General features: G+C 32.5%; 1 pseudogene across 1 annotated transcript; it reads left to right on the forward strand.

Moving 5' to 3' along the window:
- The first annotated feature begins 5,328 nt into the window (after positions 1-5,328).
- Positions 5,329-6,267, forward strand: LOC308431571 (olfactory receptor 4K3-like; annotated as a pseudogene). Its single transcript has one exon. The product of its transcript is annotated as an olfactory receptor 4K3-like (transcript).
- The last annotated feature ends 2,906 nt before the right edge of the window (positions 6,268-9,173 follow it).

Here is a 9,173-nt window from a genome sequence, read left to right on the forward strand (position 1 = left end):
AGAAGAAGAAGAAGAAGAAGAAGAAGAAGAAGAAGAAGAAGAAGAAGAAGAAGAAGACGAAGAAGAAGAAGAAGAAGAAAAAAGAAAAAGAAGAAGAAGAAGAAGAAGAAGAAGAAGAAGAAGAAGAAGAAGAAGAAAAAGAAAGAAGAAGAAGAAGAAGAAGAAGAAGAAGAAGAAGAAGAAGAAGAAGAAGAAGAAGAAGAAGAAGAAGAAGAAGAAGACCATAGAAAAAGGGGGGAGGCCAAAAAATGTGAGCTCATAAAAACGCCAAATTGACACTGAGGCACATGCATTTGTAATAAATCCCATTAAAAAAATCTTCTTTGGAGACAGGCAAGCTCTAGGGTTTGGGATCAAAAAGCAGGAAGGTTTGAAGTCAAGAGAAGACTGAAATACATACATAAACACACACACACACACACACACACACACACACACACACAGTTCAGATCTAAAGAAAAATAAAATTAAAATACTTCTGGGAAAATGGATGGTGTAGGTACATTGTAACAGTAGAAAGAAAGAATAAATGTTAGAGGATTAGGAAAGACTGAATATGGGTAATGGACAAGAGATACAAAACAAAACTCTAATTGTTTTTCTAGTTTGGATGTTATTGTGGATTTTTTTTGGTTTTGTTTAGGTAAGTGTATACATGTGTGTGTATATATATATATATATGTGTGTGTGTGTGTGTGTGTGTGTGTGTGTGTGTGTGTGTATGTAGATAGATGTATATTAATAATATATAGTAAGTGAAAGTGTAAAATCATATGTAAAGTTCCATAGCTTCAGAATCAGTACTTAACCTGTATAGAAGTTCATTGGATTGTATAGTTTGGGGTCTGGTTAGTTTGGGCATGTAATTTTTATTTGCAATATTTTAAAAATAATAAAGCTTATAAGTTAAAAAAGAAAAAATGTCTAGGAAAAGCATTACAAAAGAACAACAAAAATATGTATATTTCAATAATAACATGGAGTTTGTTTTCTGTTGACCATCTACTGCCTGGTATGGACCCTGCTCTTATGTGTATGTTTGTATACCTGGTGAGACTCCATTAGATAAAATCATTTTTTTTTTTATTGAACAACTTTATTTTAAAAAACAAAAAACAAAGATAAATTTTAAGCATCTTTGCATAAAAGTATACGGATACATTTTTGTCAATCCTTGGCTTTTTTTTTAAAGGTTTGATAGTGTGCATTAAGATCTTACTAGTTACAATGAGCGTAAAGTACATGTAAAACAGGATGTAACCCGGAATTAGTCAAAGTTTTCTTGGTGTGTAAGGATTAAGCATAATGTTTTTTTTTCCTTTTTTTTTTCTTCTTTTGAACTTCACACAGTCTGTGAGTTGTTTCTGGCATGTTCAGAGTTTTCTTGCTTTATGAGTGGTTACCAATTGGAGACAGCTTATAGATTAGGATGGGGGCTTGTATCCATTATCCTAGGCACTGGGACTCTTCTTGGCTTAGACCTGAACAGACCCTGTGCATGATGCCAGACTCTGTGGGTCCTATTGTCTCTACAAGACCTTGTTTGTTTTCTGGTATTCTCTTCTCATTGGTATGTATGTGTATATATATATATATATATATATATATATATATATATATATTTACAAATTCTCTCCCCAATAGTTCTCTGTATCAAGGGGAGAGATTAGATAAAGACATATAAGTTTCTCATTTTCTGTGTACTGTTGAACATCTCTATATTTGTTCCTATCTGTGCAAGAAGAAGCTTCTCTATGATTATGGTTTAGCAAAATACTGATCTATGAGCATAACATTTAATTAGGAGTCATCTTATGGCTATATTCTTTAAGTAAAAATGTATTATTTGTTTTTTCCATAGGTCCTTAATATCTTAAGTCATAGAATCTTGGCTACATGACTAATATCCAGAATGAGTTTCATCAAAAACCTAAATGAGAAATGCATGTGATCGTGACATACATCAAAAGAATCTGTAGCAGCTATGTTAATATTAGTCAGCTTGAGATAAAAGAATATAAATAGACAAAAAAGGAGATGATAGATAAAGGCATCCAATTAAATTACATATAAATAGTAGTTAAATGGTTTATTATAATAAAGCTGTTTTAAACATAAGATGCTTCTGTAAATGCATGTAGACACACAGTCAAAATAAATGTTTGAGACACACACACACACATACATGTCAATATCCTTTTTTAAACTTTATGGGGTCTAAATAATTTGAAAGTTAAGTTCATATATCCCAACATAGCAAGTTATCAGAGAATATACTGAAATACAACCTCTATGTGATCAGCATTGACTGACTATTTGAGACAACTTCATCATGTATTAATAAACCACATTGTTATAGTAAAACAAAACACACAATATGTGGCTTCTCTTAAAATTGGAAACAAAAATTTTATGGACTCTTGACTATGTAGAGGGTAGAGGATCAAATGTGAATAAGGTACCCCTCTGGCATTTGTTGATCTCAGAAAAAATCCTATTACTTTACTAATTTTAAATTCTGAACTTGCTCATATTTTTGCATGTGGCTCTTGTGTTTCATAAAGATGCAGTACTTGGTACTATTCTTAACAAAAAAAAAAAATACCCCAAAGAGATGTCCAAGATAATTACCCACAGGGTTCTGTTTTGTTCAGAAGAAAGGTTGGGTGAGTCTTGCCCATGGGACAAATTTAGGTGGTAATTAAAAGTCAGGACTACAGAAAATTATTTCAAGACACTCTCTTTATACAACATGGTTGTATTCACATGGACACAGCACAGAGGAAGAAAATCTGAAATATTACAAAATATTGAGCCTGGTAAGCTAGACCATCTTTCTGACTCTCTTCTTTAATACAACTCTGAAAATATAAGTGTATCTGTTTTACCAACAACTACTATGATTGGCATTAACAATTATTTCTTGACTTGGTTACAAATTAGAAAATAATACATGTTCTTCTTATCTTGTACTATATCTAAAATTCTGTGATTTACTACCAGTTCCCACACCACAATGAAGCATGCCCTCTAGAATATGCTTATGTATACATCAGATAATTTTTATTAGCTTGATAAACCATAGAAGCAAAACACATCTATTCTTCACAGCTACTACCATTTAACATGATAGGGCTTTTTTATGTCAGGTATTATTACTATGTAAGATAGCTTTCAGAATAGAGATGTAAAATGGGTCACCAATCTCGTGAGGCATGATATGAAACGTAATTATTGCAGGAATAAAATGAAAGGAACATGAGAAGAAATGAAGTCATGTATGAGCTACTGGAATATGCTCCTTACCATATCAATGTATACCACACAGATCTACATTGTCTAAGTTCTAATATATGATTACTGTAAAGAATATTTTAGAGGTTATAGCATATAACTTTTCTATTTACATGCTTATAGCTCACTATCTAAAAAGAGAAGTGTTTAGGACAGGGATTTAATGTTAAAAAGTGATAGTGATTTGACCAGATCTAAATAATATATTTTTAAAATCTATGCTCAAGCTATTAAGTATATTACATGCAGATAGCTGTTGACAGAGTGGTGGAACCATTCCACAGTAATTTCAAAAACATTATTTTTACATGTTATGGTTTACCTGCTCAAATGTATCAAAAGAATGCACATTCTTACTTTTTTAAAGAAATTCCTTTATCATGCATACAATTTTCTACCCTTGACTACTATTGCTACAAATTATTCTAGAATACAAAAATTGTGTTTTTAAAATTTTCTCAAACGGATAATAAACGAAGTTTGTAGTGGGGTTCAGATTGTTCTGCCTTTACAAGGACCAAAAACATATTTGGTATAATATCAAAATATTTTCATTAGAAAAATGGCAATTCTTTATTATAAAAAGTGGGTTTGTTTTGAATTTTAAAAATTACTATCTAATGTAAAAATTTTGCCATAGCAAATGTTTTGACTGATTTATTTCTCTTTCTCCTTAGTGCATGCTTCTGAGTCCTCAGAAAATGGGAAGGTGAAGTAGCACATTATACAGGAAGGTCAGCTTCTCCATTTCTACACCCTGAGTATTTCAAAGGATACCATAGGTAAGCCACACATTTTGCTGAAGGCAGAGAGAAAATTTATATATAATATCCCCCATGCAGCTTAACTATTGTCAGTATTACCTGTCAATAGAGACACTTATATTTTGATATAAATAATTAATTTCTACTAGATGCTTAACTTCAACTTAACCCAAGACTAAAGTCAAAGACGTCATTTATTTATTTATTTATTTGTTTGTTTGTTTGTTTGTTTATATGTGTGCTTGAAGTATTGTATTATTATCTTTCAAGTAATAGCATATATCAATAAATAAATGTTACAAATTGAATAAAAACAGGTAAATGACAATGTAGATAATGATCAGAGATAATAGATGATAGATGAAAATATAGTAGGTGAATGCATAATTTATGATAAAACTTGTGAGTGTTATACAGTATAGTGATTTCTTAGTATTTACTGATATTTAAAATAAACGTTTTAATTATAGTCTTAAATTTTATGTAATGTTGAAGTTTGTATCTGAATTGTCTTTATGTTCAACTAATCTATTTTTACATTCATCTGTATTAATATCTTTTGTTAATGAGCTTAATTGTCCAATTAAGTTTCCTGATACATTTTAAATTATAGTAAATATGAACATGATGTTCACCTCCCAGCCATGTGCTTGAGTATCCTATATAGTATTCTATAGGTTCTCTCATAATCGTTATGACCACATTTTCTTCAGTGGAGTAAGATAAAAATGTAATGTTATAAAGCACTATTAAAGGAACTGCATTGTAGTCTAAAAGAACCACTATTTATAGTAATAAAAACAGAAAACTATAACAATCCAGTGCATTGAAATTCAGTGTAATTAATAATCACTTCCCCAAAAATAAGATTTAGTTTTTGTCATATGGTAGAATAACTGTTGACTGCTCCACATTGAGAATTATTTTAAACTGAACAAGTAGGAAAAAAAAAATCTCCCTCCTAGAAAAGACATAACCATTTGTAACCTCTCAGCTTTCTGGCCTGTTCTTGTCTACCCTCATACAGAGAACATTTGTGAAACAATAATCATATAAATTTAATTTGATGTTCTGCTATGATGAAGGTTAACCATGGCTCATGATCTTTTATTGTAGAGTAGTGACATTTATATATGGTGAAGAATTCTCCTTACATTTATGTGATTTATAGATATTAAGTTTGAAAGTGAATGTTAAATTATATAAGTAATTTGTCCTCCACACCCCTACAATCATCTTTCTTTCTCTGCAGGTGGTTTCTTAGGACAAAATGAATGAAGTAAATGAGAGTGTGGTATCAGAATTTGTGCTTTTGGGAATTTCCCACTAACAGAACCTTCAGGTCTTGCTCTTTGTGATATTTTTGATAGTTTATCTGCTCATTCTGTCAGGAAATATTGTCATTGTGATCTTAATAACCATTGACCACCATCTCCATTCCCCTATGTATTTCTTGTTGGCCAACCTGTCCTTTGTTGATATATGGCTTTCCTCAGTTACCACTCCAAAAATGGTCACAGACTTTCTCAGGGAAAACAAGACCATTTCCTTTGAAGGATGTATGTCCCAGGTCTTCTTTGATCATTGCATTGGTGCAGCAGAGATGGTGCTTTTGCTGGTTATGGCTTATGATCGCTATGTGGCCATTTGCAAACCTCTCCACTACTTCACCATTATGAACCTGAAAAAATGTGCTGCACTGGTGTTGATTTCCTGGACAATTGGCTTTGTGCATGCCTTGAGTCAACTTGTACCAGTTTTGCAACTACCTCTCTGTGGCCCTTTGGAAATAGACAGTTTTTTCTGTGACATACCTCTGGTAATCAACCTAGCCTGCACAGATTCCCATGATTTGGATACTTTAGTAAATGCTGACTGTGGGGTTGTGGTTGTAACTTGCTTTGTTCTGTTGCTTATGTCCTATACTTATATCCTCATCACTGTTCATCAGAGCTCTAAGACTGGGGCATCTAAGGCCCTGTCCACATGCACTGCCCACATCACTGTGGTGATACTCCTTTTTGTGCCCTGCATCTTCATCTATGTTTGGCCCCTCAATATCAACTGGTTTGACAAATTTCTTGCTGTGTTTTATTCTGTGGTTACACCTCTTCTAAATCCAGCCATTTATACATTGAGAAATAAAGATATAAAACATTCTCTAAAGAGAGTAAAAGGCTATTTCATGAATCACAAGGTAAATACTTAATACCCAGGAAATCTACCATAAATATTTTAAGATGACATTTTAATAAAAGGAGGAGAGCTTAAAATTTGGGGTATTTAACTTTCGTGTAAAATTAGTTTAAGTATTTTACTATGTAATAGCTTTAATATAATTCTGGGAATTGAAAGCTTCAATAATACATACCACTAAACTATTTGAAAATTTTTTCAAAAGCCATGAAAGACCAGAAGGTAGATGTTTCAGTCTCTCTTGGAAGGGAGAACAAAACACTCATGGGGGGAATATAAAGAGACAAATAGAGAAGCAGGGATTGGAGAAAAGTTCATCCAGAGACTGCCTCACCTGGGGATCCATCCCATATGCAGCAACTAAACCCACACACTATTGCTGCTGCCATGTAGTGCTTACTGGCAGTAACCTGATATGGATGAAGCCTCAGTGCCATACTTCCAGAGCCACACTGATAAAGAGGTGGATACTTGCAGCATCCAACTGAACCCCAGTGAAGGACTACAGAAAAGACTGAAGGAGATGAAAGGGTCTGCAACCCCATGGGAAGAACAAAATTATTAACTAAACAAACCCACCCCAGCTTCCAGAGACTAAAACACCAACCAATGACCTTTCATGGAGAGACCTATGGCTCCAGGTGCATATGCAGCAGAGTATAGCATTCTCTGGCATCAATGGGAGAAGAGGCCTTTGGTCTAGGAAAGGCTAGTTCACCCAGTGTGGGGGAATTCCAAGGCACTGAGCTGGGAGATGGTGGTTGGGAGAGGGAGCACCTTCATGGAGGCAATGGGAGGGGGAGAAAGAATGGAATTGGGGAAAAGGGGATAACATCTAAAATGTAAATACAGAGAATATGCAATAAAAAAGAAAATTATTCAATGTTCTTAAATATTTTAAATAATATAAAAATAATTACATTTGTGATGCTCATATCTAATAATTTTGTAAAATTTGGATAAATATTGCTCTAACAACAGAAAATGTTATTCCCAACTTTATAATATCCCACATTTTATTCACTTCTTTATAAAAGGGCAACATTATTATCTTTTTTAAAATTTTTACCTTGCTCCAAAAACATTATAGGGAGAGTTTAAAAATCATGGAAAATTAAACAAAATTTATGATAAGATAAATAACAATTGGCATTATTTGATATTGATTTCATTACTTTAATAAAATAAATTGTTGCATAAACAAATATATTTTTCTCAATTATCTGAACTGCACAAACTAAAACTTTCCTTTAAATTGTTTATTATTTAAATAAATTCATGAACTATAATTTTTTCATATGTTTCAGTTGTGTTGTGTTCATCAGGTCTTATTTCTTGGTGTGTGGGGTCCCCGTGGCTCTTATAAACTTTATACCTCCTCATCTCCATAGTTGCCTGGGTGCTGAGATAAAAAGTTAGTGGAATTTAGGATTAGTGTGTTAAGATTCCTCAAGCTTTTTCATTCACTGCATATTACCCAGTCCTGGTCTCTGTGTTTGTTCTTATCTCCTAATGAAAGAAATGTCTCTGATGATGCCTAAGAAAGAAACTGATATATGAGTGTAGCAATTCCTTGGAAGTCATTTTATGGGTATATTGTTTTAGTAGAACAGTTGTATTTCATTTTCCTGTGTTTAGTCTTATGTTCTTGGCTACATGAACAGCGTCTAACACAGGTTCCATGTTAAAAGAACAAAAAGAAGAAGGAAAAGAAGAAGAAGGAAAAGAAGAGGAAGGAGGAGGAGGAAGAAGAGGAGGAGGCAGAGGAGAAAGAATGAACGATAGAGTAACATACATCAAGAGAAACTGCAGCAGCTATGTTGCTATTAAACATTATATGTTTCAGATGGAAAACCATTACTAGAGAGGACAAAAAGATAATTTTACATAGACAAAGTAGGTCAACTCATTGTGATCAAAAAGCAATTTTGATCAGCATATTCTAAACATTGTGAATATACTAAAATCTAAGAATGAGAAATTCTAAGAATATTTTAAATGTACAAATAGTCCAAATTCTAAGAATAAGAATTCTAATAATATGAAAGCACAAATTTGAATAAGTATAATGAAGTAGTTAATATAAGTACATACAATTACTAAAAGATGAACTGATTTCATAAATTTATATTTACATAAAATTTGAACAAGAATATTATACTTCTGCTCCCTAAATACATGGAATATACATTATGTTGCATAATTATCTGGGCTATGAAACAAGTATTATTTTTCTTATATCTTATTTTTGAATGGTTCATATAAGTGTACAATGTAACTTCATTATATCTATTCGTATTACCTTCATCCAAATCCCCCAAGGTTTCTTCCAGTACATAGCCCTTCTAAAATTCATGTTCTTTTATTAGTAACCATGTGAGTACAATTAATGCTGCCAAGTTGCACATGAGTGTCGGGTTATCTAAAAAGATATGAGAAATCTTCGAGTAGCCAGTCCTCAAAGTAAAAGGTGTTTCCTCCCAAAACAACTATATATTTTATATAACTGCTTAGCTGGAGATTGCATCTTACAAGCTGCTCTCCTCTCCATATTGGAATTTTTTAACTCTTTTGATCTTGGTCAGATAAAAGCTGTCAGTGTGTAGAATCTCATATGATACACAAAACCAGTACATCAAGTTCAAAAGTTCAAATCAAATAATAAGAGCACAACTGTTAGGTAAGGACAAGAGATGGCAATGTCCTTCAACAACTACTAGTCCTATAAAACTTACCTTAGATGAAAAATTATTCATGAGAATATCAGGGCATAAAATGTAAAAGAACAATTGTAATCAAGCAATCTCATAGGCTTAAAAAATGACAAACACACAGATGAAAGAAGTTAAATAATGAAAAATAAATTATTGATTAAAGTCCAAGAAATAAATACAGTAATGTGGAATGATAAGGACAACT

This window comes from Micromys minutus, assembly GCF_963924665.1.
Source record: "Micromys minutus genome assembly, chromosome: 17".
NCBI classification, from domain to species: Eukaryota; Metazoa; Chordata; class Mammalia; order Rodentia; family Muridae; genus Micromys; species Micromys minutus.